The following is a 22,880-nucleotide window of genomic DNA, read 5'->3' on the forward strand; positions in this document are numbered from 1 at the left end:
TACCATTGACATCATCAAGCACGGCTACTCCGGTGTCGTGAAGGGGTCGGGTGGAGGGTGAAAAGTCACGCTGTTGTCTTCAGTGGTGAGAATAGGTTCTTTCTGTATGCGAGTGGTGGACATACAGGTGCACAGCGTAGATCTGCTGAGCAGCCTATTTGGAGTACATTCGCCCACGACACTCTGAAACGTCCTCTTAGAAAATTATGTATTGCTGTGCTGGTAAACCTCTACGTTATATGATTTTCAAACAGCTGAGCAAAACTGAAAATACTCAGACATTTCTCTCTTTACTTATTCTGATCAACACTAAACTGACACACAATATTTTTAGCGCAACGCAATATGACTGTCAATAATCCCTACAAAGGAATGACCGTGACTAACAATAACCTATGCCTTTCATGAATCACTTACCTCACAAAAATCTTTCTTACTCGAACTACTGCAATACAGCGAACGCCAATACTGCCAGCTAAATAAAAGATTCTAACTTCTGAAGGCACCAACTACTGATAGCCATAGTTAGCAAATGAAAGATTTCAGTTCATCACATCCAGTCTTACAAATTTCGCTTTTCTGACGGACATACGTCCAGATCGTCCGCTCTCAAATCTCTGCCATCTCTCTTCCCACATCCACCACTGCTGTCGGCTCACCTCCAACTGCGCAACGCTACGCGCTGTTCACATCCAACTGCCCAACACTACAATAACAAATATTCCAACAATGCCAGCCAGCCACAGACTGCACGCAACACAATCAGTGATTTTCATACAGAGCGCTACGTGGCGTTACCAACATGAAAACCTAAACAGCCTAGTTACAACTCAGGTGCCACACCGCGCTTCAAGGTGTGAGGGACCTTCAGTTACAACTCGCGGTCACATTTGGTGTTTCTGGAGGGTAAACCAACCAATGCACACAACATTGCACAGGCTGTTATCCCTGTTGTACTGCCATTTCTTCGACAGGAAGTTGATATGTTTCTTTCAGCAGGATAATGCACGTCCATATTGGGCTACTGCGATGTAATGCGCTCTTTGTGGCGTAAAACTGCTGTGGCCAGTAATATCGCCAGATCTCTCGCCAATTGAACAAGTATGGTGCACAATGAAGCTGGAACTTCTTCATTCACCAGAGCCTGCAAGAAGCATCGCCGAAGTGAGTCTAAAGGTGCAAGATGCTCGGGACAATTTATCGTAGGATGCCATGCGGCACCTTTATGATCGGTTACATGCGAGAATACAAGTCTGCATTGCTGCCAGATGGGGCTGTACTCCGTGTTCATGCAACTGTTTGGGCAACCTTTAGAATGACATATATGTTTCATTTGGTCTGAATTTATCATATAGTCCTATAATGATGAACTACCTGTAACATCACTTGTGAATAAAATGATCTTGATACGGATGTGGGAGCAAAGCGGTCGCGGTTTTGCTTAAGAGGCGTGCTGGAATTCATTATATTGATTGAGAGAACCAGCAAAACCGTATATGTGTGCTGGAGGGGGAAAGGACAGAGATGGCTTTGGTGACAGGGAGGCTGGTGTGAAAGAAACCTGTTCCTCAAGTAACAGTCTTTTATATGTGTGAAAGGATCCTGTTCCCCAAATTAACAAACAATGTGTGTGTGTGTGTGCGCGCGCATCTCACACGGTACACATAACAGTCGTGCATTAGACACAAAGCTACAACCGCGACATATTTTCGTCACTTAAAATGAATAAGAAGCCCAGAACTGAAGAAAAATTAAGCTACTTACTTTACTGTGATTTACGAAAGGTAGGCACAAACGAGAAAGTTTAAAAAACTGCGTTGTTGTAAGGATTACAGAAACGGGAGCTAGTTCCAGAAAATTAGCAACATGTACTGGTGAGTCGGGTTGCGTTAACTTACATACATACGATCCGGGATGAGTGTACGGGCGCTGCTGCAGTTCGCAGTACTCTGCTAAGCGGAAGACTGCCAATTCCTCAGTACTCAGTGGATGGCTCATCTTTGTGTCTTCTTCGAACAGTATCAAGCTGCAGACAAAGACACACTTCAAAGAATGAATTCATCGCTGCTACATTAACAAAGACGTAGCAGGATCTTTCTCAAATATCCAGTCGATAAGACATTCACAATACCGTGTGACTGAAATAAGCATCCTCAATTATGTTTTCGTCTGGGGCAGTTAACCTTCCCGTCCAAGAATTCAATTTAACTAATGAATGACGCAACCAGCCGCAGAGACTTTTTAGATTTTTATTTTAATTCCGATGTCTGTTTCGGGCTACCATGCCCATCTTTAGATCGCTAATATTTGCAGTTATACAGATGTTTTGACGAACAGTATGTCATCTGCTCCCACACTGCACAAGAATATTTAAGTATTTAGTGCCACTTTATAAGTTGTTTCATTAATAAACTTATGCTAAAGTACTTTCATTTATTTATATAAGATGCAAATTATTTGTGTTCACTCACATAAGTTCCAATAGATGGCGATTTGTTTTGTCGTGATACATACGGTTTTGCAAGTCGATGTAGGGCCTATACGTTGTTGAATTCCACACAGCACACATATTGCAAATAAATTACTGTGGCCACTTCAGAATATTTTCAATGTCTATGTAGAGCATCACAGATGTGGTATCCTCTTGATTTTTTTTTTGTTTCCACAGTAAAGATTATCATTAAGCAAAGACACAAAGATATCATTCATTTCCTATCGGCCAAAGATGTGAGCAGAGCAAAGATGATGTTTTCGATGGGCAAAATATAACATGTTAATAACAGAAAAATGTTTGCACTGTAAGAGTAAACTTATTATCAAAAGACAGCAGGACAAATTGCTTTTAGGCTTTTATTAACTCTCAGTGGAAATTTTGACGAAATGCTTTAGTGGAAATTAATTGCATACTATAAATTAGGCTTATACCTGCATACATTTATATACACTAATATCTGATTATCATTACGGTTTATAAGTTAGCTGCAGGAAACACAGAATTAAAAAGTTGGAGGGAGTGACAAGAGCAACCCATGGGTTCTTCATAATAGTTATATTTATACGATTTTATATTGATATCTGAAACTGCAGTGTTGTGATTCTTAGCGGACCACTTCCTATTTGATTTCTGTGAACAGTCCAAGGAAATTATTAAAAAATGTTTATTGGCTAGCTCCAGCTGCTTATTTAGAATGTATTGGGGTGAGCTGAGGGCGTGAATATATATTTCTAGTTCCTCGAAGAGGTCCATTTTCTTGCCTTTGTTAGTGGTATGTAATATCTGTAAGTTGTCATTAATGTTAGAAACAGAGTGTCCATATTGATTCATGTGAGTGGTTATTGCAGATATACTTAAATTTTTCAGTCTAAAGGCATCCTTGTGTTCGCAATATCTTAGACAGAAGCTTTTGCCGGTCTGTACAAGATAAAATCTGAGGCAGTTATCACAAATAATCTTAGAAATTCCTGATTTTTCTACACGTTGGTTGATGAACTGCTCTGTGGTCACACTGATAGCAGCGGCGTCAGGCGGTTTTTGTCTTGCAGCTCGAAGTGCATGCATCATGGACACAGAAAGACTTACAGAGGAAGTGAGACAATACAAATGTTATGTTGCACAGTGTTATTCATGCGGAAACTTATTTGAACTTCTTTCCTTCGTAAAAGATTGGCAGTTTGGTACGAGATTGTACCTAGGAAGGGAATGCATCCAAAGAGTACCTCTTCTGCTGCTGAATTCGTATTACTGCAGGTGATTTACTATCTTAAATAAAATATTTAAAAAGGTATTTGTGGCTAGTAGCGTCATTTAGCAAGGCTGTGGAGTTCACAAAAGCCATGGATAAAATAATGTTGTTGTTGTCTTCAGTCCAGAGACTATTTTGATGCAGCTCTTCTTGCGACTGTGTCGTGTGCAAGCTTCTTCATTTTCGACTAACCACTGCAATCTACATCCTTCTGAATCTGCTTAGTGTATTCATCTATTGGTCTTCCTCTACGATTTTGAATCTCACGCTTCCTTCCAATACTAAAATGGTGATGCCTTGATGCTTCAGAACGTGTCCTACCAACCGATCCCTTCTTTTGTGCCACAAATTCCTCTTTTCCCCAGTTCCTTTCAGTACCTCCTTATAAGTTACGTGATCTATTAATCTAATCTTCAGCATTCCGCTGTACCACCACATTTCGAAAGATTCTCTTCTTGTTCAAACTATTTATCATCTATGTTCCACTTCCATACACGGCTACACTCCATACACGTACTTTCGGAAAAGACTTCCTGACACTTAAATCTATACTCGATGTTAACAAATTTCTCTGCTTCAGAAACGGTTTCCTTACCATAGCCAGTCTACATTTTATATCCTCTCTACTTCGACCATCATCAGTTATTTTGCTTCCCAAATAGAATAACTCATCTACTACTTTTAGTGTCTCATTTCCTACTCTAATCCCCTTTGCTTTTGTTGATGTTCATCTTATATCCTCCTTTCAAAACACTGTCCATTCCATTCAACTGCTCTTCCAGGTCCTTTGTCGTCTCTGGCAGAATTACAATGTCATCGGCAAAGCTCAAAGTTTTTATTTCTTTTCCATGGATCTTAATTCCTACTCCAAATTTTTCTTTTGTTTCCTTTACGGTTTGCTCAATATGCAGACTGAATAACATCGGGGATAGGCTACAACTTTGTATTACTCTCTTCTCAACCACTGCTTCCCTTTCATGCCGCTTGGCTCTTGTAACTGCCATTTGGTTTCAGTTCAAATTGAATTTAGCCTTTCGCTCCCTGTATTTTACCCCGACCACCTTAAAAAAATAATATTCAATTTAATTTCCAGTTTCTGGTCGGAATAGTATCAGGGAATGAAAATGCGAAGAAAAAGGCATATGACATTAGAAAACTTTGGTTGCTTTTCTGTTTACTGTGCTTTACGAATCAGTGTCAGTAAACTTAAGGCACCAGTATATACCCGAGATTGTATTTATCTGTTTGGTGTGGTAGGAAATAAACCACGGGGCTACAACTTCACCGGAACTCAGAAGTCTGACGCAACAGTTAACAGCCAGACGGACTCAGCTTAGTGAAGGCTTACTGAATTTTAAAGGTGTCCTGGCCTAACCCATATAATGAGTAACGGCGGATCTAAAATGTATACACTACTCGCCATTAAAATTGCTACACCACGAAGATGACGTGCTACAGACGTGAAATTTAATCGACGGGAAGAAGATGCTGTGATATGCAAATGATTAGCTTGTCAGAGCATTCACACAAGGTTGGCGCCGGTGGCGACACCTACAACGTGCTGACATGAGGAAAGTTTCCAACCGATTTCTCATACACAAACAGCAGTTGACCCGGCCTTGCCTGGTGAAACGTTGTTGTGATGCCTCGTGTAAGGAGGAGAAATGCGTACCCACACGTTTCCGACTTTGATAATGGTCAGATCGTAGCCTATCGCGATTGCGGTTTAACGTATCGCGACACTGCTGCTCGCGTTGGTCGAGATCCAATGATTGTTAGCAGAATATGGAATCGGTGGGTTCAGGAGGGTAATACGGAGCGCCATGCTGGATCCCAACGGCCTCGTAGCACTAGCAGTCGAGATGACAGGCATCTTATCCGCATGGCTGTAACGGATCGTGCAGCCACGTCTCGATCCCTGAGTCAACAGATGGGGACGTTTGCAAGCCAGCAACCGTCTGCACAAACAGTTCGACGACGTTTGCAGCAGCATGGACTGTCAGCTCGGAGACCATGGCTGCGGTTACCCTTGACGCTGCATCACAGACAGGAGCGCCTGCGATGGTGTACTCAACGACGTACCTGAGTGCACGAATGGCAAGACGTCATTTTTTTCGGATGAATCCAGGTTCTTTTTACAGCATCACGATGGTCGCATCCGTGTTTGGCGACATCGCGGTGGATGCACATTGGAAGCGTGTATTCGTCATCGCCATACTGGCGTATCACCCGGCGAGATAGTATGGGGTGCCATTGGTTACACGTCTCGGTCACCTCTTGTTCGCATTGACGGCACTTTGAACAGTGGACGTTACACATTTCAGATGTGTTACGACCCGTGGCTCTACCCTTTATTTGATCCCTGTGAAACCCTACATTTCAGCAGGATAATGCACGACCGCATGTTGCAGGTCCTGTGCGGGCCTTTCTGGATACAGAAAACGTTCGACTGCTGCCCAGGCCAGCACATTCTCCAGATCTCTCACCAATTGAAAACGTCTGGTCAATGGTGGCCGAGCAACTGGCTCGTCACAATACGCCTGTCACTACTCTTGATGAACTGTGGTATCGTGTTGAAGCTGCATGGGCAGCTGTACGTGTAGAGCCATCCAAGCTCTGTTTGACTCAATGCCCTGGCGTATCAAGGCTGTTATTACGGCCAGAGGTGGTTGTTCTGGGTACTGCATTCTCAGGATCTATGTATCCAAATTGCGTGAAAATGTAATCACATGTTAGTTCTAGTATAATATATTTGTCCAATGAATACCCTTTTATCATCTGTATTTGTTCTTGGTGTAGCAATTTTAATGGCCAGTAGTGTATATTAAGGCCTGGCCAGACAGAATGCGGCCTGGCCGTCCGGCCTGTGGCCTTGAACCGCAGCCGGCAGGCCGCACTGTTGAATCGCTCGTTACTGTATGGCGGCGGTCACACAGAGTGCGGCTCTGACGCACCGGCAGCCGCCGGGTTGTCACAGATTACAGATTCGCCGCAAGCCGGAGCGGCTGCTTTCCTCGGTCGGCGCACTCAACTGCTCTGCTGTCGCATTGGAAGCAGCGGCTTGAGGCGGTTTTTGTCTTGCAGCTCGTAGTGCATGCACACAGAAAGACTTGTAGAGGAGGTGAGAGAATACAACTTTTTGTATGATACACGCGATCCTGATTTGGAGGTAGAATACATTTGTCCTCGATATAGTCTTGATAGAAAGCTAAATAGTGTTGTCACTGTGACGACCATAACTTCCAATATCAACTACTGTGAACTCGGTAGTATGGATCAACGATCGCCAGGAGAACGAGCGAAAAGAACTGTTTGTAACAGAACTGGGATCCACTATCCTTCGGACATTTTAACCTGATAGCCTTTCCGTCTATGCTTCCAAGGCAGTTCGGAAACCCCCAGTTCTATAAATCCTTTTTCAGGTTTCTTCCACATCTCTGTTGTAGTAGTAAAATACTTGGGCTGTAGAACAGTCCATATTGCCTGGCACACTTGTTTCACAATATCTGAGACTGTTGAACGTTCTAACCGAAAAGAAAAAGCTATGCTCTGGTGACTGTCGCCTGTAGTCAAGTATCTGGAAAAGGTTAAAATCAATTATGCCGATAGAACGAATAGATAAGTTAACGACCAAAGATATGTTTGTTTAAATCCAAAGACAATCTTATAAATACAATGAAACAAAACAGTCTATTAAGTAGAAAGTTCTCTCTAGCGGGACATACGGAACTAGATGTTACCATCGTTTGCTGTATTCGCAAACACTGCAGGTAAATTTATCACTCCACTCGTAACTACGTTGTGGGATAGCACTTTCTTCCGCCGAACGTTTCATATGATACAGCAAAACTGAAATGGAGTAAATTATATGACTTCTGTTTGAAGCACAAAGAGGCCACAAATGGTAAAAGTTGCCTCAAACAAATGGCTAGTCTGTACCTTGTATCAATTGGCTTTCTCCAGTTCGTTACGCACTTCTCGATGCTACCTTTTTATCAGGCGATGCAGTTCCTCGAAACATTCTCGCGACATACGAAAATATTTGAAGAACCTATCTTCGTCAGACTCTAGATCAATACACAGACAATGGTATTCTCCTAAGCTTTCTCTCTTGATATTAATGTCGTGCACCTAACATCTCCTCTTCTTGGTGCCATTTCGTACCGCTAGTGCGAGATACTCATTTCTGCACTAAAAAAAAAAAAAACAAAAGCCCTCGCACAAAGATAACGTGTCCCGCGTGAAGCTTCCAAATTGTCTAACGCCAAGACAATCGCGCTACGCATGCAAGCTTAATAATGGGGTTCGGCCCTTTCCACAGTGTTAACAGCTGACGCATCAGGAATCGGTGTAGCCGGCCGGCCGTTGCCTGTGTGGCGTCCCTGGCCGCTGACTGGCCCGGCCTCCCGTTGCGGCGTCCGACTCAGCGGCAGGCCGGATTCTGTCTGGCCAGGCCTTTATCTGCAGCTGGTAGATACTGGACTGCATATGCAGAGACCAAGCTCCGCTACCGGGCGGTATCTTCAGTGGAGCCAGGATTTTGCATGTACAGGGCAAAATCAAGTTGTGCCGCAGTATGGCTGACAAGTTCAACTTTAAGGCCCGTGACCACTGTCTTAATGAGTCGGTTCACAGATCAGAGAAAGGCTAGTGTACGCTACCCACAGTAGCACCGTACCTAGCGATGAACAGCTGCGTAAGTACTAACCTTCGGGTTGAGAAACCCCGTAGTTATCCTATTAAATAAGACCATGTTTACATAGTGCGAAAAAATATTGCATAAAAAATGCCTGTGAGTGATAAATTCTACAAACGTGAAATAGTCCTTAGTATTGCACAGAAACAGAATAAAAGACGGAACTATAATTTTTCTTACAGTAGTTAGTTATGTATTGTAGGATTTGTATATGTTTTCTGCACTTTTATTAACGGCTTCGAAACAAAACTTTAGATACAAAGAAGCATATCTCAATATCTGAAAAAATTTCTTAACATTCCTTATCTACAACAACAAAGATAAACTATTGAAAAATAAGCGCAGCACAAACAAGTCACAGACTACTGTATACAGAACAGTTATTACTACTAGGGTTGGAACTCTAATAGTGGCAACTACTTATTTACAGGTCGAACAAAGCAGATGCCTGTTTCAAAGTTTTACTGTCCTTCAGAGCAGTCACCAGCATTGCATATAACCCGTTGCCAGCGATGTGAAAGTCGTAGCATACTCTTAGCAGTGCCAGTTGTGTTGACGGTTCGGGCGGCGCCGTCTATTGCCCTACGAATTTGTAGCAGTTCTGAAGGGAATGCCGTCAAGTGATTCCTTCGGTTTAGAAATCGAGTTGAACTTACGAGGGCCGACCGGTGTGGCCGAGCGGTTCTAGGCGCTTCAGTGTGGAACCGCGCGACCGCTACGGTCGCAGGTCCGAATATTGCCTCGGGCATGGATGTGTGTGATGTCCTTAGGTTAGTTAGGTTTAAGTAGTTCTAAGTTATAGGGGACTGATGACCTCAGATATTAAGTCCCATAGTGCTCAGAGCCATTTGAACTCACGAGGGCTTAAGTCAGAGGAGTGCAGTAGGCGGTATAGCACTTAGCAGCCCCATCAGTCAAACAAATCAGTAACAGCTTACACTGTACATGCTTGAGCATTGTGCTGAAAAATGATGGTCAGGTCCTGAAGAAAGTGTCATCACTTCTGTCTCTATGCTGTTCATTTTTGTAACTGACCTACGACCAGCAAGAGACAGAAGTGATGACACTTTCTTCAAGACCTGACCATCATTTTTCAGCACAATGCTCAAGCACGTACAGTGTAAGCTGTTACTGATTTGTTTGACTGATGGGGCTGCTAAGTGCTATACCACCTCCTGCACTTCCCTGACTTAAGCCCTCGTGAGTTCAACTCCATTTCTAAAATGAAGGAAACACTTCGCGGCTTTCGCTTCAGAACTGCTACAAATCCGTCGGGCAATAGATCGCGCCGCTCGAACTATCAACACAACCAGCTCTGCTAAGAGTATCCTACGACTTCCACATCGCTGGCAACGGGTTATAAACAATGCTGGTGACCACTTTGAAGGTCAGTAAAACTTTGAAAGACGTACCTATTTTGTGCGAGATGTAAATAAATAGTTGCCACTCATAAAGTTCCAACCGTCGTATCTACGTTTCCAGAAAGGAAAAGAAATCAAATGACTTCAATCTCCTTTGAACTGCATCGTGGCTACCAAATATCATTTGTGAAAAATTGCCTGAGTCAACAGAAAGTCTGCTAAGAAAAACTTAATGTGAGAAATTTTGACGAGATTTAAAGGTCATTGTACACTACTGGCCATTAAAATTGCTACACAAGAAGAAATGCTGATGATAAACAGGTATTAATTGGAAAAACATATTATACTAGAACTGACATGTGATTACTTTTTCACGCAATTTGGGTCCATAGATCCTGAGAAATCAGTACCCAGAACAACCACCTCTGGCCGTAATAGCAGCCTTGATGAGCCAGGGCATTGAGTCAAACAGAGCTTGGATGGCTCTACAGGTACAGCTGCCCATGCAGCTTCAACACGATACCACAGTTCATCAAGAGTAGTGACTGGCGTATTGTGACGAGCCAGTTGCTCGGCCACCATTGACCAGACGTTTTCAATTGTGAGAGATCTGGAGAATGTGCTGGCCAGGGCAGCAGTTGAACATTTTCTGTATCCAGAAAGGCCCGTACAGGACCTGCAACATGCGGTCGTACATTATCCTGCTGAAATGTAGGGTTTCGCAGGGATCAAATGAAGGGTAGAGCCACGGTTCCTAACAAATATGAAATGTGTAACGTCCACTGTTCAAAGTGCCGTCAATGCGAACAAGAGGTGACCGAGACGTGTAACCAATGGCACCCCATACTATCTCGCCGGGTGATACACCAGTATGGCGATGACGAATACACGCTTCCAATGTGCGTTCACCGCGATGTCGCCAAACACGGATTCGACCAACATGATGCTGTAAACATAACCTGGACTCATCCGAAATAATGACGTTTTGCCATTCGTGCACCCAGGTTCGTCGTTGAGTACACCATCGCAGGCGCTCCTGTCTGTGATGCAGCGTCAAGGGTAACCGCAGCCATAGTCTCCGAGCTGACAATCCATGCTGCTGCAAACGTCGTCGAACTGTTTGTGCAGACGGTTGCTGTCTTGCAAACGTCCCCATCTGTTGACTCAGGGATCGAGACGTGGCTGCACGATCCGTTACAGCCATGCAGATAAATTGCCTGTCATCTCGACTGCAAGTGATACGAGGCCGTTGGGATCCAGCACGGCGTTCCGTATTACCCTCCTGAACCCACCGATTCCATATTCTGCTAACAGTGATTGGATCTTGACCAACGCGAGCAGCAATGTCGCGATATGATAAACCGCAATTGCGATAGCCTACTATCCGACCTTTATCAAAGTCGGAAACGTGATGGTACGCATTTCTCCTCCTTACACGAGACATCACAACAATGTTTCACCAGGCAACGCCGGTCAACTGTTGTTTCTGTATGAGAAATCGGCTGGAAACTTTCCTCATGTCAGCACGTTGTAGGTGTCGCCACCGTCGCCAACCTTGTATGAATGGTCTGAAAAGCTAACCACTTGCATATCACAGCAACTTCTTCCTGTCGGCTATATTTCGCGTCTGTAGCACGTCATCTTCGTGGTGTAGCAAGTTTAATGGCCAGTAGTGTAATCTGCAATTCTCTGTTCATCATTGGGTAAAGGCTGTACATGCAGGGTATTTCACTACTGCTATTACAGGCTTCTAGTGGTTGTGGAGAGGACAAAACGTTGATAGAAAAAACCATGTGCGGGAAAGTACCGTTTGGGTGTTAAATTAAGTCTGAAGTTACTCCGAGTTCCCTAAGTATTTAGGTGCAGGACTCCCAGAATCGTAATGGCCTGCATGCAATCCTAAGAGTGGTGGATGTGGATTCCTGCGAACAGTTGAAATTACCACCTTGGTAGTGTCTTCATTTTGACGATTTTCCATGATACTTGATTGATTCGAAAGATGAGGGTCGGTTTGCTCCTTCCCGGTAGCAGAACATATGTTGCCCGCATCTCGTGGTCGTGCGGTAGCGTTCTCGCTTCCAACGCCCGGGTTCCCGGGTTCGATTCCCGGCGGGGTCATGGAGTTTCTCTGCCTCGTGATGGCTGGGTGTTGTGTGTTGTCCTTAGGTTAGTTAGGTTTAAGTAGTTCTAAGTTCTAGGGGACTGATGACCTAAGATGTTAAGTCCCATAGTGCTCAGAGCCATTTGAACCATTTGAGCCAGAACATATGTTGTAAGCTCCGAAGCTTGAAAGTATTCCTTAACTTTATTCCTCTCTGGAACCCCTTCAAAACAGCTGATTGTATTCACCTGTAACTCTGGCAACTGACCCCCAAAGAGTACTAGCAGTGAGGTCAGCTGTTTATTTTTTATTTTTTTATTTTTATTTTTTTTTTTTTTTAGGTCGTGGCTAGAATGTGATACAAATCTTAGCGAAATCGATGTCCATTTGGACAAAATCATGGATAAAATGAATTTAGACAAATAGTGAAAAACTATCGTGCATTTAAGGAAGGAGAAGAACTCAAAAAACATAAAGGTCTCAGTCAAAAGAGTGAAAGAATGCATCGTGTGATGAGCTCAATATGTGTACCACCTCAAAGGTGGTAGGTGAATAAAAGCTAAAAATGGTGTTGGTTGTTGATTCGTAGTCCACAGTGGCTCAATTAGAATGTAGAAAAATTGTTGAAGATCGTATCACGGTATGCACGCAGCGGGAAGAATGGGCTCTGGTTTGTGTGGTCTACAGGAGTCCACGGCATGGTCAGTGTTTCAGGTACTCCTCGTCGGTTTCTCTTCTACGTGGCAAAAGACGCCTTGTTCAAAGTTGAGAGCGGGACGCTTTCGTGGAACACGACAGTGAACTTTCCTAGTTGAGAACGAACCAGCTTCTAGCAGCCGTTTTTACAGTTGAACGAATATGGTAAGTGATACGGTACATTTTCGGACATTGGGTGGTTATCAGGACTTATCTACTAAGTCCCCTCTACTACCCGTAGAGGCTCGTAATAGGAATTTTGAAACACCCTGTATATAGACGTACTTAATTTAGTCTTGCACGTTTACAAATTTCCTGTACCCATCTCTCCTCGTATCATCGCCTAGGTTGTTTCTTATCGTTAGGAATCGCGTATGGAATTTTATTAGTCCAACCTTAGTCACATCTTCCGACTTCATTTCAAAATTTTAATACTCACTCTGCTATTCTTCTGTCTTTTTCGTTTTTTATGTCTTTTTACTTATTTTTCTGCCTTATTTTAGTTATTATCATATTTCTCTTCGTTGGACAACATTCAGTTTTTGTAAGATAAATACGTTTGTCCTCTGAGTTTCACTGCACCGATCGAATCTGGTACTACACATATAGCCTTTCGATCAAGGAACACTTGTAATTTACTTTTAAAGATGGGATACAGTTTACTCAAATATGCATTCTCAGCTACATTTCTTTCAGTGTCCATCCTCCCGTAATTTTCATTTGCCGTAAGTTCATGAATTCAATTCCTGTCCCAGTAATGCCATTGCCTGTTATTCCTCCTAATGTTAATTTTTACCCTTGCTTTTATATTTTCTGCGTTGACTTTATCTACCAGAATTAAATAAAAGACTTGCTTTATTATAATTCCAGTCTTGGATCACAATGTTTATTCGTAATCAGATTATAAATTTCGGTCGGGATTGACCATCTTCAGACCTGAATGAAATCGCGTGACATTTAATCATGTAACACGTTTTTGGACAACTCTTAAGATGGTCATTACCGACCGAAATTAATAACCTGATTACAACTAAAAATTACGATCCTAGACTGGAAGTATAATAAAGCAAATATTTTCCTAGATAGATGGAAAGTTTTTCGTGATTATGTCACAACATCCAATAAAGAGATAATTCAGACGAGAAACATTGATACCTATACTTAGTTCGTCCAAGTCCAGCTATTTTAAATCTCTTTCGGCGCAACAGAAAATGGATTTGATGAAACTGAAATATCTTGTCTGGTTCCGATTTTTTCTGCACCATTCAGACTCTCAGTATAATCTAGCTTAAGCAGTGACCTTACTGTGCTTACCTTAAGAAATTAACGTATTTGGATTGCCAATTAACATTTAGAAAGGACAGAAAGAAAGCTACAATAGTAATTCGTGTAGTAAGGTATGAGGAATATGAACGAATATGATGAACGATATTTTCAGCTGTTAAGAAGAAAGCTGTTATTGGCCAGTTGATCGCCACAGAAACGTCACGCGCTGGGGCAAAACATGAAAAACAGACAGCGATAGGAGGAACAATAAAAGACAAAAAAAAATCGTGACTGAATAAGATAATGGGATATGCCACTTCATGTTTGGAATCATTACAATAAGGAAATGGCCGCTACGAAAATCACGCGGCTCCTTCGAATCAACGTGCCAATTTTTTTTTTCTGCAGGAGAAAGGCCATCAGTAACCAGTTTTTCGCTATTGCGGTCGCTTTACTCTGTAAATCAGTTTCGCTGTCTGAGGACCGTCAAGTCGGAGCATGCTGTCGATTCCGCCGGAAATACTATCCCTTTACGACGAGGACTTTTTAGAACGGTCCTTCTCATAATGAAAGCTGCGTTATTATCACCGAATAACGTAGAGCCGGGATATAATTAAAGAAATGTCGGATGATAAGCTAAACTTCGTATACGAATTAGAAAGTGAAGACCTTTTATAGCACTGGAAACGTAAAACTGCAGACGTAGAATACATCGTTCCTACTGTTTTGTAAAAAGTTCGAAAATTCGTCACAAAGCTAACGCAGAATTCATTTTTAGGTTTACAAGCTGTGTACGAGAAGTTCATGGTCTCTCGTAAGGAAATGGAATGGTTAGACGCTGAACTGTTACACATCTCGTAGCAGAACCACAGAAAACAGAAAACGCAAAAGTAATTCAACATATCGAAAAGCAAGAAAGAAGCATGTAACGCCGGAAATGCATATCCTCCTAATTCCATCTATTGTACTGCAAATTTTTTTCTTTATTTTGTTACCTGAAGATATGACATTTCTGTGACTTTATATATTGTAATTTTTTAACTATATATATGCATTTACGTCGATGTATAATTGGTTTGTTTTGTAAATATTATTTGTATTTTTACGCTGGGTCTTGCCTAGGGAAAACTATGCTATCGAACGAATACATCGATAGGTCGTGTGGAGAACCAAAATGTTTAGGATCTTTGGTAGTGTTAACTCTGCCGCGTGGAGCGCGGGCAGAGCAGAGTCTGGCTGGAGTAGGGCGGTGGAGCAGGTGTGTTGAGTGACGCTCCCGCGAGTTGCCGCGCTTTCGGGGTTTGGCAGCATGTAATTGCGCTCGACTTGCTATGTTAGCCTCTGACATGGTGTCGCGGACGGGAGCGTTAGCTGGCACACATCAAGAGCCCGTTTCGGCTGGAGACCGTGTCGAGAAGAAGGCGCGCCAACATCCAGCTTCTGCAGCAGCGACGGCCGACAATGAGTGACTGTCGCCACCTCCTCGATCGACGACTTCAAGCCTTCAATCAACCAACAAGGAAGACTGGAAGCACGTAAAGGTTCAGAACTGTATGGCAGACCTCAGCTTTTCAAACTGTTATATTTGTCTCTCTAAATTACAGCAACGTAGCATGAACCTTTGTTGCTCATTGTCCCAATTGCATTACCAAGCAGGGTCCCTTCCTTTTCCAAAATGAACCCGAGTGTCGTTGAGATTCAAACGCCAGCATTAAGTAATATCATTCGATTTCACTGCTTCAATTTCAAAGTTCAGTTAAGGTATTCATAGCTGGCTACAATATTTAGATTACACAAGCACAAATTAAGATTGCGAGTTTTGTTACCGTATTTTAGCTTACCTGTGACTGCAGCTCAGCTTGGTACGTACTAAATTTTACTATTGTTAATTGTCCAGAATCATTTAATTCAAGTTCAAAGTTAAATCTCTTATTTCTAAATTGCGTAGATTCAAGTAGCTTTTGAAATGATTGTTGAGGTAGCCCAAGACCTACCGAATTTTACTGAATTTCGTAGTGCTTCAGAAACAAAGCTCACTATTAATTTCAGTCACTAAATTAACTTTCAATTTTCCGGTTTTATTAATTCTTTTGCTAAATTAAGTCAGATTATAGCGAAATTTATTACTTCTGACAAACTTTCAGTTTTCACACTACACATGTCAACCTTCAGTTGCCACGTTTCTAGTGCTAATTATATGTGTAATAACCTTTCTTTTTCAGTTACTATAGTAATTATCCGTAGGACTGGCGACCGTAATTTCCCCCAAATCTCAAATATCTAATTACCGCTAGTTAATTGTTAACGTAATGGCCGCACATTTACTTTCTTTATTAACTTTACCCCTTTTCAAAATTAATTTCCACCAGTTTCATTTGCATTTTTCCTTTCATTTAGATGTAACCCTTTCCTCCCTCTTTACCGACAGATTAACTTCGGTGACGATTGCTTTTCCCAAATTTCCATTAGGCACACGCGGTTTAATTTTTCACTGTCATTAAGGTCGATAAATGAGGGGGAGGTTACAAGCAGAAAGCAAAAAGAAAACTCAGGAGTTAATGCTAGGAAGATTTATATATGACGCCTATTCTTATTTTGTGAGAGCCAATCCAAAACCAAATATCAGGAAGCTTTTTATATCATTTATCGAAATTGTAAATGACTACAGCTGAATATTTAAAAGAAAGCAAAACGCATTTTATGAAAGTAAAGACATTTGCAGTTGCAAATCTGAGACTAACCTATTTAAGACTCATTCATCTCCATTACACATGCTGACAAATTCTACTTCATAGTTTACTGACATTAAGTATAAAGTAACATAAAACTAAGCCTGGGATTTATCAATTGGCACATTGTGTTTTGTGGTCAGATGACTTCGGAATAAGTAAAGACAATAACCCGAAAAAGGATTGTATCTGGTGCGTAAGGTAATGTCCTCGAGAATACGAAAGTTCTGTTCGTTGACAAAATTAGCCGTTCAACGTAGCAGTTTATGGTCGATCGAGTGAAATCCATAAAACGAAATTATAGCTAAACACCATTTGTGGCTATTCTGAACAATTTTGATAGTTGACAGTTTCTGAGTTATACAGATTCATTATTGAATACATTTCGCGTGTACTTAGCTCTTAGATTACTATGTGGTAATACTATTGATGTTACGGCAATACTTCTTTTTTGCGTGATTTATCTGGCGACATCTCCTCATACATGGTAAAACTGTTTCTACCACTGCCTTTGCCCCGCAATTAAACTCAAAGAGAACAGCATGTCGGGGATATTTGACTTCTCCCACCTGACACTTCATTTTCTATCTTCTGCACTTTAGGTGGTTCTTCTCGAATTCATAGGAATATGTGTACGTTTTCTACTTCATGTTTCTTTGTGTCATTACGGAGTGTAACTAGACGGAAAGAACGGTAGATTTTTTTTTTACGCTGTGAAGCAGTACGTTTCTCTACGTGGGAAAATCGTATGATGCAAATTACATTGTATGTGACATGCATAGACTGGTCAGTCTCTGGTAGTAGTATCTATGGAGGTAGCTTTCGGCAAGCCGGAAACGGACTGTTATTTGACTTTAATTTGACCCACTGTGTGTTTACGTTTTGGATTACAAGCGAAATTTTAATATTACACTGTTTGCCATATTTTTACACACTTTTCGTTAGTTACATCGAAGGTGAATAAATTAATGCTGCTGACGCAAATCGAGTTACGTAAAAGGAGGAAAAGTTACTTTTCAGAGATAAGTATCACGAAGTTCTAATTATACTTCCATACTATTTAGAGGTGCTTTGTGTGTTGATGAATACCAGGAAGTGTAAATACTGTATACAGATAATTTAGGTTGAGAGGCACCCACATGCCTTGCTCATACTGTGGCATCAAGCAGTCAGGGCTGCAAGATGAGTGGTCTGCCAAACGAGAGGATTCATTCTTATTTATCGAGTAACATGAGCTCTCGTACTCACAATTAAGTTACAAATTATTCTCCTGTAAGAATATTACGCAACGGAAACGGAAACGCACATCTAACTATTAGTAATTTACACGACTCTGACTGTTCACTACGCACTGAAAATACCACATTTTCTTTCTTATTTAACGGCTATGATCAACACGTGGCCATCGCACTGAATATGAATGGCGCACACATATAAATCCTGGGTATCATGACAATATACTATTCGAAGGAAAAGGCCACTAATCTTTTTCTTTACACTATCTTATTTATTCCGATAAATTCTATAACCTAAACACACAAATTCTATAACCTACAACAATAACACATGAGAAATTCCGCCCAGTGGGCATGGCTTTACATTGGTGATTCTCTATCTTATGGACTCGTAATTATTTAACGCTACAGTGCACTTTCTGGATAGGATGGTGGATCTTTTATTATATCTCACACTTCGACTCTCACAATCATCATCACGAAACTTTCCTCCAGACCGAGCAGTACAAAAGGAACACGCATAACCCACTACCTCTGCAACTACCTAGCTACTCTCCCATGCAAACCACACATACCAAAATTACATGACATACACCACACTACAACAAGGAATACAACACAATAAATAGTCACAACACTATCACTTTCAGCTTTCCCACTTCAATTAGTATTTATCCCAGTTTCACACGACACTGCCCCACTTCGTAACTTTTCTTTCCTACTATGAACTCTGTAGGATATAAGCACGTCTTCCTGTGCAATGCAAGCCGAGTGGCGTTGCTGGATAGACGGCTGACTCACCTCAGAGTATTATAATTTGAATCAAGCGTCACACGGAAACATAACACGCAAAGTAATATTAAAAACATATTCATCACACACAAGAGTCCTCAACTGATACCATGGACGAGTACTTCTCTTTATTCTTTCTCATACACAGATTGAAACTCACACAGTACTCATCACATGGAAGTACTCGTCTCTAATTTCGAGTCCTGCACACGCCATTTCTTAAATATTTCCAACTTATAGTACACACGCTAGTAATTCAGCTTAACTTATCCACTCGGAAGTATTTCAACTTATTGCTACACGTGGTTTCGTTGTGACCGTTGGTCACTTCCGAAGATTACTACGATCCCCTTAATATTACCTGCCTGACATTTAATTCTCCCCACAAAAGTTCCTGAAATAGAGAAATTATTATTCCAAACTACTCTTAAGTATTTCACATGCATACCATGTCTCCACTCTCTTGTCTTTACGGAGCACGCCTAAGACAGGTCTTACCAACACTAGATCCAGCGGCAGAGTGCTGAAACATGGCCGTTCTTCAGGTCAGCTCGCACCTCAGTCGAGGTGGGGGAAGACCATGCTACCCATTGGTCAGCCACATTTCAGGCGCTCAAAGCTCCGGTAAATTTCATCTCTTTGGTTCCACCAAAGGTGACCAAAGCATCGTCTCAAAGATGATCATATATTCACATTCACTATCTGCGGTTAGCAGACGACCATACATTCATTCATTTCACAGATTTCACCAAACTGGATGTAGTGATTTATTTTGTGGGAGTGGACATGTGATCAATTAAATAAATAAATTGTCATTCCTTCCCACACTGGTATCCGACTTTGCTGTATTAATTGAAATTGAGTTATTATTAGAAAAAATATGTTGCACTGACAAGAATAACGAAGAATGTTGTACCTATTTTCAGTGTCGGACGGTACTGTACCCTTTCAAGGTGACTATATATTCAAATATTAACAAAAAAAGGGTGGTGTAAACTCAGAAGTGCTAAGTGTTGTGCCAATTAATCCACTGAATGTATACAAACATCGAGTAAGTTTCTCCTGCAGGTAAAATTTATATTTAACGGTCTGTGTAATAGTACTGATCTTCTAAACACACGCTTATCTTACAGAAGCCGAATATTACTTATGACATGGAGAATGTTAATTACAAGTTTCATAGATCATCTGAGCGATCTCTTTATCGTAATGATGTGGGACGAGTCTGTTTACAGAGTAATGTATACATGATTAGATTTAATACTAATGAACATGTTACTTTTCAGTTACCTTCATGCAAATACACTTAAAACTAGGGCTTTTTCAGGCTACTAGTTTGTAAATAAAGCTTCGTCTACGGAAGAAAAGTTGCACAGAACAAATGATTCTATGTTAGGTTTAGAATTTACTTTGCTGCCTCTCAGACAATTTACGTTATCGGAAAATAGATCCAAATTTTTTGTTTATTTACAGGGTGACACAGAATAAGGGGAATGTTTGAAATAAGTAGTGGCAGCAATGGGCAGGTGGTAGCACTGCGGGTTCGTGACAGCGAGTAAACAGTCCGCCATTTTAGTAATCATGGATCAGTGGAACGGACAACAGCGTGCGTTAGCCATAAAAATGTTTTATGAAAACAACAATGATAGTTTCGTAGCGGCGCCGAGGGAGTTTCGACGTTTTTATAATTAAGGATGTCATTATGCCGTTCCGTCGAAACACGCGATAAAATGTAGGATTACGATAGTAGCTCAGAAGAGACTGGATCTGCCCTCAAGAAGAAACCAAAAGGACGACGAAGAAGTGTGCGTTCTCCAGCGAACATTGGTGTTGTACGCGAGTCTGTGTTACGGAGCCCATGGTGTTCAATTTGTAAGCAAGCAGCAGTGGTTGGAATGTCCCAGGGCAGTACGAGCAGAATTCTTCATCTTGATTTAAAATTTCATCCGTACAAACTGCATATGGTGCAACAATTGAAGAATAACGATTTCCAGTTACGATTAGGATTCTGTCAACAAATGATAACAAAAATAAACAATGACGATGAATTTCTAAACACGTTGTGGATGTCAGATGAGGCACATACTCATCTCACAGGTTGTGTGAATAAACAGAACTACGAATGACGTTCATGAGCGCCCTTTACACGCTAGTAAAGTGACAGTATGGTGTGCTGTTTCATCACATGGGATTATCGGGCTGTATTTTTTCGCAAATAGACAGGGAAACACAATAGCTGACACTGCCGATCGTTACGTGGAGATGTTACGAACTTTCGTTACACCTGCATTGAACAACTTTCCAAACGTTCAAGAGGCCTGATTTCAACAGGACGGAGCGACATCACACTGCACAGTAATCAATGGCGTATGTGCGAGAATTGTTTGGGAACCGTGTAATCTCACGATTTGATAACATTCCCTGGCCCCCTAGATCGCAAGATTTATCCGTTTCTGATTCTTTCTTGTGGGGCTATCTAAAGAGCAAAGTCTACACGACTCGATCAAGAACCCTGGATGAGTTAAAAACAGAGATTTCGGGATGCAGTTCACAGTATCCCAGCTGGGGTGTTGCAGCGGTCAATGAGGAATCTCAACAGCAGATTTCACGAATGTGTTCGTACAGGAAGACGCCATCTAAAGGACGTAATTATTAAAAAATGATAAATGCCATCAATGTTTCGTAAATGGCAAAGTTGTAAGGTTTCAATTACTATGAATGTAATTTATTTCCTTCATCACTTCTAGTTTTATTTGATTGTGGAAATGATCTCATTTTTCTGTGTCCCCTGTATACTGTACTCCCTTCTGAGCCTCAGAAGACTAATATTTAGTAACAAAGGACATTTTTTTGTCGATATCGCTATTCATTGAGTGTTAAACACTAGCAACGAAATAGCAGATTACTTACTGTACAAAATATTGGATTAAGCGTTATATTTCTTTCTCGTAGCCCCTGTGGGTTAAAAGGTGAAAATACCACACAGCACTGTAATAGGTTCCGTTACAAAGCAGTTTGCGCAGCACGCACGTATAAAATACGTTGCAGACCCACGCACATTTCTGCGATAAAGGAAATAAGCATACCGAGCTCCGACGTTGGAACAGCGTGATATCGGATTACCTGAGCTATAAGAAAACTATTTTTACATTGTGAACGTGATAGGTCAAACCACCATTTAGTCTAGCAGTTCATCTTTTTAAATTACAATGCAGCAGTTATGGTACAAACGTGTTTCTTCTCAACTTTAGACCTCTAAAATGTGGCAACACTAAAAAAAAGGGTGACACACCGAGTCACTGATTTGGGGGAAATATCACCGACAAATTAACAATTACACGTCAAGTACAGGGATAGTCAACACGTAATGGACGTCTGTGGAGTGGGTAGGCACCGTCGTTATTGCTAGCGATATCAGGGCTGAGAAGACAGTTAGGAAACGTCCTCAGGAACGTGGTGAGTTCAGTGTCGGGACGAATGAGCAGTGCACATATCTCCGAAAGCAAGCAGGAATTTTTTACAGCCGATGTGGACAATAATATGAACGATACGAAAACTTTGTGAATATTGATTATTTCTGCAAGAATTTAGACTTTTTGCAGACAAACAAAACATAATATTGCTTTGCATAGTTTCATTCCCCAGTTCAACACGAACTGTAAAACTTACCAACTCGCTGTAAAAATACGTATCTAAAAGAATTAAATTGTAGATGCCTCTAAGAACGAGCTGGAGGAACACGACATTAATCTAAAAGAAATGAGAGTGTTGGAAAAAGGTTGATGTGGAGCATCCGACTTTATTGTTGTATTACTAGATAAATTATAGATAGACGCGTTTTCCTTCGAAAGTTACCGGCTATTGAGGAGAAGGAAAGTGGCATTAGAAAGAAAATGTATCATTCACGTATGTGTTTCCAAATTCATCTAAGAATAGTGCCATGGGGCTCATATTCTACTTGACCAGCTTGATTATACTTTCCATACTGCAAAATTTTAAATTGTGTGTTATTAAAATTTATAGTTTGAGATGACCCTTCACATTAGTTTTGAATATTCTGGATGACTAAAACTTTCTACAATGCAACATTGTTTATTTGTGTGTGATTACAATTTTTTTGTGATGTGAAACGACTGAAATGACTTGTACGAGGGAGTGCTGATAAGTAATGCCCCTGAATTTTTTATTCTGTCTGCAAAATCTGTTGAGGTGTTGTATGTCATGCATATTGCTTGATCAACTTTCCCGCTTCGCTTAAGCT

Source organism: Schistocerca piceifrons, chromosome 2 (genome assembly GCF_021461385.2).
Source record: "Schistocerca piceifrons isolate TAMUIC-IGC-003096 chromosome 2, iqSchPice1.1, whole genome shotgun sequence".
Taxonomy (NCBI): Eukaryota; Metazoa; Arthropoda; class Insecta; order Orthoptera; family Acrididae; genus Schistocerca; species Schistocerca piceifrons.